We start from the raw sequence: 6,916 nt of genomic DNA on the forward strand, positions 1-6,916 counted from the left end.
TCCTGCTGGGGCTGGGGACCCGGGGACCTTACTCCTTGGAGGCCATGTGGACCATGAGGTCCACCACCCTGTTGCTGTAGCCGAATTCATTGTCGTACCAGGAAATGAGCTTGACAAAGTGGTCATTGAGGGCAATGCCAGCCCCAGCATCGAAGGTAGAGAGTGACTGTCGCTGTTGAAGTCACAGGAGACAACCTGGTCCTGAGTGTAGCCTAGAATGCCCTCGAGAGGGCCCTCTGACGTCTGCTTCACCACCTTCTTGATCTCATCATACTTGGCAGGTTTCTCCAGGTGGTAGGTCAGATCCACAACTGACACATTGGGGGTGGGGACGCAGAAGGCCATGCCAGTGAGCTTCCTGTTGAGCTCAGGGATGACCTTGCCCACAGCCTTGGCAGCGCCAGTAGAAGCAGGGATGATGTTCTGGGCAGCCCCTCCGCCATCATGCCACAGCTTCCCGGAGGGGCCATCCACAGTCTTCTGGGTGACAGTGATGGCGTGGAAAGTGGTCATAAGTCCCTCCACGATGCCAAAGTGGTCATGGATGACCTTGGCCGGGGGGCCAAGCAGTTGGTGGTGCAGGAGGCATTGCTGACAATCTTGAGGTTGTTGTTATACTTCTCGTGGTTCATGCCCAGCACAAACATGGGGGCATCGGCAGAAGGCGCAGAGATGATGACACTCTTGGCACCACCCTTCAAGTGAGCCCCAGCCTTCTCCATGGTAGTGAAGACCCCAGTGGACTCCACCACATACTCAGCACCAGCATCACCCCACTTGATGTTGGCAGGATCTCGCTCCTGGAAGATGGTGACGGCCTTTCCATTGATGATGAGCTTCCCGTTCTCTGCCTTGACTGTGCCGTGGAACTTGCCGTGGGTGGTATCATACTGGAACATGTAGACTATGTAGTGAAGGTCAATGAAGGGGTCATTGATGGCGACGACATCCACCTTGCCAGAATTAAAAGCGGCCCTGGTGACCAGGCGCCCGATGTGGCCAAATCCATTCACTCCGACCTTCACCATCTTGTCTCAGGGATGTGGCTGGCACAGCACAGAAATTACGGCTATCTGTCGAACAGGCAGGAGCAGAGAGCTGTCTATCATTCTTTTAACCGATCTTATTTCCTTTAGCTGATCTTATTTCATAAAGAAGAATTCGGAATTCAGAAGGTAGTCTCTTCTCTTTAACTCTTCATTTGCAGAGTAATGAGTTGGTATAACAGTTACTGTCAAGGGTGGCAAATAAGTTTCTAAACATATTTGTTATCACTTTTCTTGTTTGAGCATTACTATGGAAGTATGGATTTTTATATATTCAATGTGTATCAGTCAATCACAGTAATATAAAAATTGTCCTGAAGTAAGTGAAAGCCTTTTAAAACTGGCTCTTGTTTCCTTCTGAAACATCCCATTAATCACTTAAAGCTCCTTTCCTTGCTTTGTATTATAGAATAATATATTGGTAGACAATTTTTATATTACTGTTTAGAAACTTATTTGCCACCCGAGCTGACTCATTTGAAAAGACCCTGATGCTGGGAAAGATTGAAGGCAGGAGGAGAAGGGGACGACAGAGGATGAGATAGTTGGATGGCATCACCAACTCGATGGACATGGGTTTGGGTGGACTCCGGAAGTTGGTGATGGACAGGGAGGCCTGGTGTGCTGCAGTTCATGGGATCACAGAGTCAGACACGACTGAGTGACTGAACTGAATTGAAGATGTGTTAATCTTTTTTATTCCTTGCCCCAGACATGGAAGCAGCCATTCCTCCAGAGATTTGGTAGCTTTTAGTAAAGACTGATTTTAGGGACCATAATGTGGATCCTAGGGGTCATAATGACTACTGAGATGATTGATGTTGCTCCTAGGTCCTTTCAGTGCATAGACTTAGGATATAAAGATACACTCACACATATACACACACCTCACTCACACTATTTCCAATTAAAATTTAGCTGTTATTTTTACTGACCTCTTAATTTTATACCTGTATCTCTTTATTATACTGAAAAATTTGGTTTCTAATAACACCAACACAATCATTTATATGTTTGATCCTACAATATGCACACAATAACTCACAAATAATATAAATATTACTCTCCTAATAAAACAGCGAATATACCTAAGACTTTGGGTAGTTTATTTTGTCCTTATAACCCCTAGGGTTCAGTTCAGTTCAGTTCAGTCACTCAGTCATGTCTGACTCTTTGCAACCCCATGAATTGCAGCACACCAGGCCCCCCTGTCCATCACCAACTCCTGGAGTTCACTCAGACTCACGTCCATGGAGTCAGTGATGCCATCCAGCTATCTCATCCTCTGTTGTCCCCTTCTCCTCCTGCCCCCAATACCTCCCAGCATCACAGTCTTTCCCAATGAGTTAACTCTTCGCATGAGGTGGCCAAAGTATTGGAGTTTCAGCTTTAGCATCATTCCTTCTAAAGAACACCCAGGGCTGATCTTTAGAATGGACTTGTTGGATCTCCTTGCAGGCCAAGGGACTCTCAAGAGTCTTCTCCAACACCACAGTTCAAAAGCATCAATTCTTCGGCGCTCAGCTTTCTTCACAGTCCAACTCTCACATCCATACATGACCACTAAAAAACCATAGCCTTGACTAGAAGGACCTTTGTTGGCAAAGTAATGTCTCTGCTTTTCAATATGCTATCTAGGTTGCTCATAGCTTTCCTTCCAAGGAGTAAGCGTCTTTTAATTTCATGGCTGCAATCACCATCTGCAGTGATTTTGGAGCCCCCCAAAATAAAGTCTGACACTGTTTCCCCATCTATTTCCCATGCCATCAAAATACTGTGTTCTAAAGTCATTTGAAATAATTCTTTTGTTTGTTTAGTCATTTTTTACCAATCTGATATATAATTTGGTTTGTTTATTTTCAGTATTAGGATTTGCTTTTTATTCTTACACTTTTATTTTTTGAATATGTAAAATATTTGCATTGTTTAAAGATCAAACTCACATAATAAAATATACTTCAGAAAGTCTTCTCTACACCATCCACAATTGCCCCTGCTATATCTATCACTTCACCCCATTTATTTCCTTTTTAAAAACTTTGTAAATTGTGAAACATAAAAAACAGAAAAATGCATAAAGCAAAAGGGAACAGCTCAATAAATCATTACAAAATGAACACCCATGTAATCCAGGTCAAGAAATTGAACATTTCTATCACCTTAGAAGTCTCATTGTGTATACCAGACATTTCCTGTGATGTGCTTAAAAAAAATAAAAAAAAAGATTCTGTGGTTAAACCAGCTATCTTCTTGTTGTTAGAATGAGAGTCTTTATCTTTTGAGTTTCCTGCAACCCAGACAGAAGTGGAGCTCTTTCCTTTTGAAGGATAATTTTGCTAGTTATAGAATTCTAGGATGACTGTTATTTTCTTTCAGCACACTTAAGATATCATTTCTCTGTCTTCTGGCTTTTATTGCTGCTGTCTTAGAGTCAATTATCAGACTAAATGTTGCTTTTTTGAAAGTAATCCTCTCCTCCACCAAATTCGCAGCTGCTTTAAATTTTTTTTCCTTTGTCTTTGCTTTCCTGCAGTTTCATCTTATTTTTTGCTTTAGTTTTAGTTTTTTATTTTTTAATAGTTTGCTTGATATTTGTTGCCAATCTTGAATCAGTGTGTTGATATCTTTTAACAGCTCTGGAAATTTTTCAGCCGTAATCTTTTAAAATATTGCTTATGTCCTATTCTCTCTTCTCTTTCTGGGATTTCAAGTAAATGAATAGTGGACCTCTTCACTGAATGCTCTTGGTTTCTTATCCTTTCTTTCTACATTTTCTGCCCTTTGCCTCTTTGTATTTTTTGGAGGGATGGACCAAGTTTCTTGTGACCTATCTTCTAGTACACCAGTTCTGTTTCAGCAGTCTCTAATCCATTATTGAGTGCAGCACTTTCACAGCATCATCTTTCAGGATTTGAAATAGCTCAACTGGAATTCCATCACCTCCACTAGCTTTGTTCATAGTGATGCTTTCTAAGGCCCACTTGACTTCATACTCCAGGATGTCTGGCTCTAGGTGAGTGATCAGACCATTGTGATTATCTTGGTCGTGAAGATCTTTTTTGTACATCATGAGAAATGCTGGGCTGTAAGAAGCACAAGCTGGAATCAAGATTGCTGGGAGAAATATCAATAACCTCAATATGCAGATGACACCACCCTTATGGCAGAAAGTGAAGAGGAACTAAAAAGACTCTTGATGAAAGTGAAAGTGGAGAGTTGAAAAAGTTGGCTACTCAACATTCAGAAAACTAAGATCATGGCATCTGGTCCCATCACTTCATGGGAAATAGATGGGGAAACAGTGGAAACAGTGTCAGACTTTATTTTGGGGGGCTCCAAAATCACTGCAGATGGTGATTGCAGCCATGAAATTAAAAGACGCTTACTTCTTGGAAGAAAAGTTATTACCAACCTAGATAGCATATTGAAAAGCAGAGACATTACTTTGTCAATAAAGGTCCATCTAGTCAAGGCTATGGTTTTTCCAGTGGTCATGTATGGATTTGAGAGTTGGACTGTGAAGAAAGCTGAGCGCCAAAGAATTGATGCTTTTGAACTGTGGTGTTGGAGAAGACTCTTGAGAGTCCCTTGGCCTGCAAGGAGATCCAACCAGTCCATTCTAAAGGAGATCAGCCCTGGGATTTCTTTGGAAGGAATGATGCTGAAGCTGAAACTCCAATACTTTGGCCACCTCATGAGAAGAGTCGACTCATTGGGAAAGACTCTGATGCTGGGAGGTATTGGGGGCAGGAGGAGAAGGGGACGACAGAGGATGAGATAGCTGGATGGCATCATCGACTCGATGGACGTGAGTTTGAGTGAACTCCAGGACTTGATGATGGACAGGGAGGCCTGGCATGCTGCGATTCATGGGGTCACAAAGAGTCGAACACGACTGAGCGACTGAACTGAACTGAACTGAATCCATTATATCTATTCAATTAATTTAAAATTTGGGTTCTCACATTTTTAAGGTTTTGAATTTTTATTTGATTCTCTTTCTTTTCAAAGAACCAATTTTGAGTTTTATTGATTTCTGTTTATTATTTTCTTGTTTTCAGTTTTTTTTGATTTCTGCTCTAATTTTTGTTATGTGTTTTCTTCTGCTTGCTTAAACTTCAATTGCTCTTCTTTATCTGGTTTCTTAAAGCGTGAACTTAATTTATTGATTTTAGATCATTCTTATTTTCTAATGTGTGCATCCAATGCTATAAATTTCCTTCTAAGTACTGCTTTCACTTCATGCCACAAATTGTGATAAATTACATTTTCATTTATTTCAAAATATTTTAAAATTTTTCTTGAGATTTCTTCTTTGGCCCATGGATTGTCTAGAGAGGTGTTTTCCATATATTTGGGGATTTTCTAGCTATCTTCCTGTTATTGATTTCTAGTTTAAGTCCATTGTGGTTGAAGAATGTATCTTATGATTTCTAGTCTTCTAAATTTGTTAAGGCGTGCTTTACGGTGGTCTGTATTGATGAACAGTTCACATCAGCTTGAGAAGGATGCATATTCTGCTGCTGTTGGATGGTATATTCTATACTTTTGAGTGAAAGTGATAGTCACTCAGCCATGTCCAACTCTTTATGACCCCATGGACATGGAATTTCCCAGGCAAGAATACTGGAGTGGATTGCCATTTTCTTTGCCAAAATGTTAATTAGATCAAATCAAATAATTGTTCTGTTCAGGTCATCTATATCCTTACTGATCTTCTGCTTGCTTGATCTATCAGTTTCTGACAGAGGAGTGTTGAAGTCTTCAATTATAAAAGCTAATTTTTCTATTTCTCCTTTCAGTTCTATCAGTTTTTGCCTCATGTATTTTGATATGTTTTATTCTTTAAAAAAAAATCTTCCAATATTACTTTCTGTGATTTCTAGATCCTTGTCAAAAATTACAATTTGGCATTTATATACTTAAACATGGTAAAGCACAGTTGCTTTGCTTTGGAAACATTGGATTGCAGTGAGTCTGTTTCTGTTATCTATTGTGCTGGGCTATGCTAAGTCACTTCATGTGTCTAACTCTTTGTGACCCCATGGATTGTAGCACACCAGGTTCCTCTGTCCTTGGGATTTTCCAGAACGCTGGAGTGGGTTGACATACCCTCTTCCAGGGGATCTTCCCAACCCAGGGATGAACCCAGCTCTCTTGCATTGCAGGTGGATTCTTTAGCACTGAGACACCAGGGAACCCCTATCTATCGTGCAGAGTATGGCATTTGAAAAGTTATTTGTAGAAATAATTTAAAGTCTTAGAGGATTTTAATTTACTTCTACAGGTGCCTAAAAGCACTAGTGATCTGGTATAACCTTAACCTTAATACATGTTGCAATCTGAGTAAGGGTAGATTGACTTCATTTTCTCCTTATTCCTAAAGTTTGCTTCTTGGTCCCAGATCAAAACAGGGAGCAGTTCTTCCTTTCAAGGGCTTGAACACTGATACCTGCTCCTCTAGCTCCACAGGCTATCTAAATCAGCTTTTTGTCTGCTTCTTAAAATGCAGTATTTCCCCAGGCCAAAGCAACTGTGAACATTGGGTTTACCACCTCTGGATTCTGTTCCTTTCCTGGATCTTGACCCGAGTGTATCACTTTTCAGTCTTTTGCTAGTTTCTTAATGCTTTTAAGAAGATTTTGGGTATTTTTACAACCAGCTTTTAAGGTATATCAGACACCATTTATTGCATCCTCCTGGGTTACCTTTTAAGTGTAGCCATCACTGCAGTCACCACCTACGTACAGATGTAAGCTGATAGCACTTGACCCACTAGCAGAAACAGGGCAGATCTTTTGTTTTTGGCCTGAGTCCTCTCTTTCACCACAGCTTTAGGTATCCATGGGAATCTGCTCAGACATTCTCAT

General features: G+C 40.8%; 1 pseudogene across 1 annotated transcript; it reads right to left on the reverse strand.

Annotated features, from left to right (window-relative positions):
- Positions 1-1,095, reverse strand: LOC113875585 (annotated as a pseudogene). Its single transcript, XR_003506296.1, has one exon. The product of XR_003506296.1 is annotated as a glyceraldehyde-3-phosphate dehydrogenase-like (transcript).
- Between the last annotated feature and the right edge of the window lie 5,821 nt (positions 1,096-6,916).

Source organism: Bos indicus x Bos taurus, chromosome 2 (assembly GCF_003369695.1).
Source record: "Bos indicus x Bos taurus breed Angus x Brahman F1 hybrid chromosome 2, Bos_hybrid_MaternalHap_v2.0, whole genome shotgun sequence".
Lineage (NCBI taxonomy): Eukaryota > Metazoa > Chordata > Mammalia > Artiodactyla > Bovidae > Bos > Bos indicus x Bos taurus.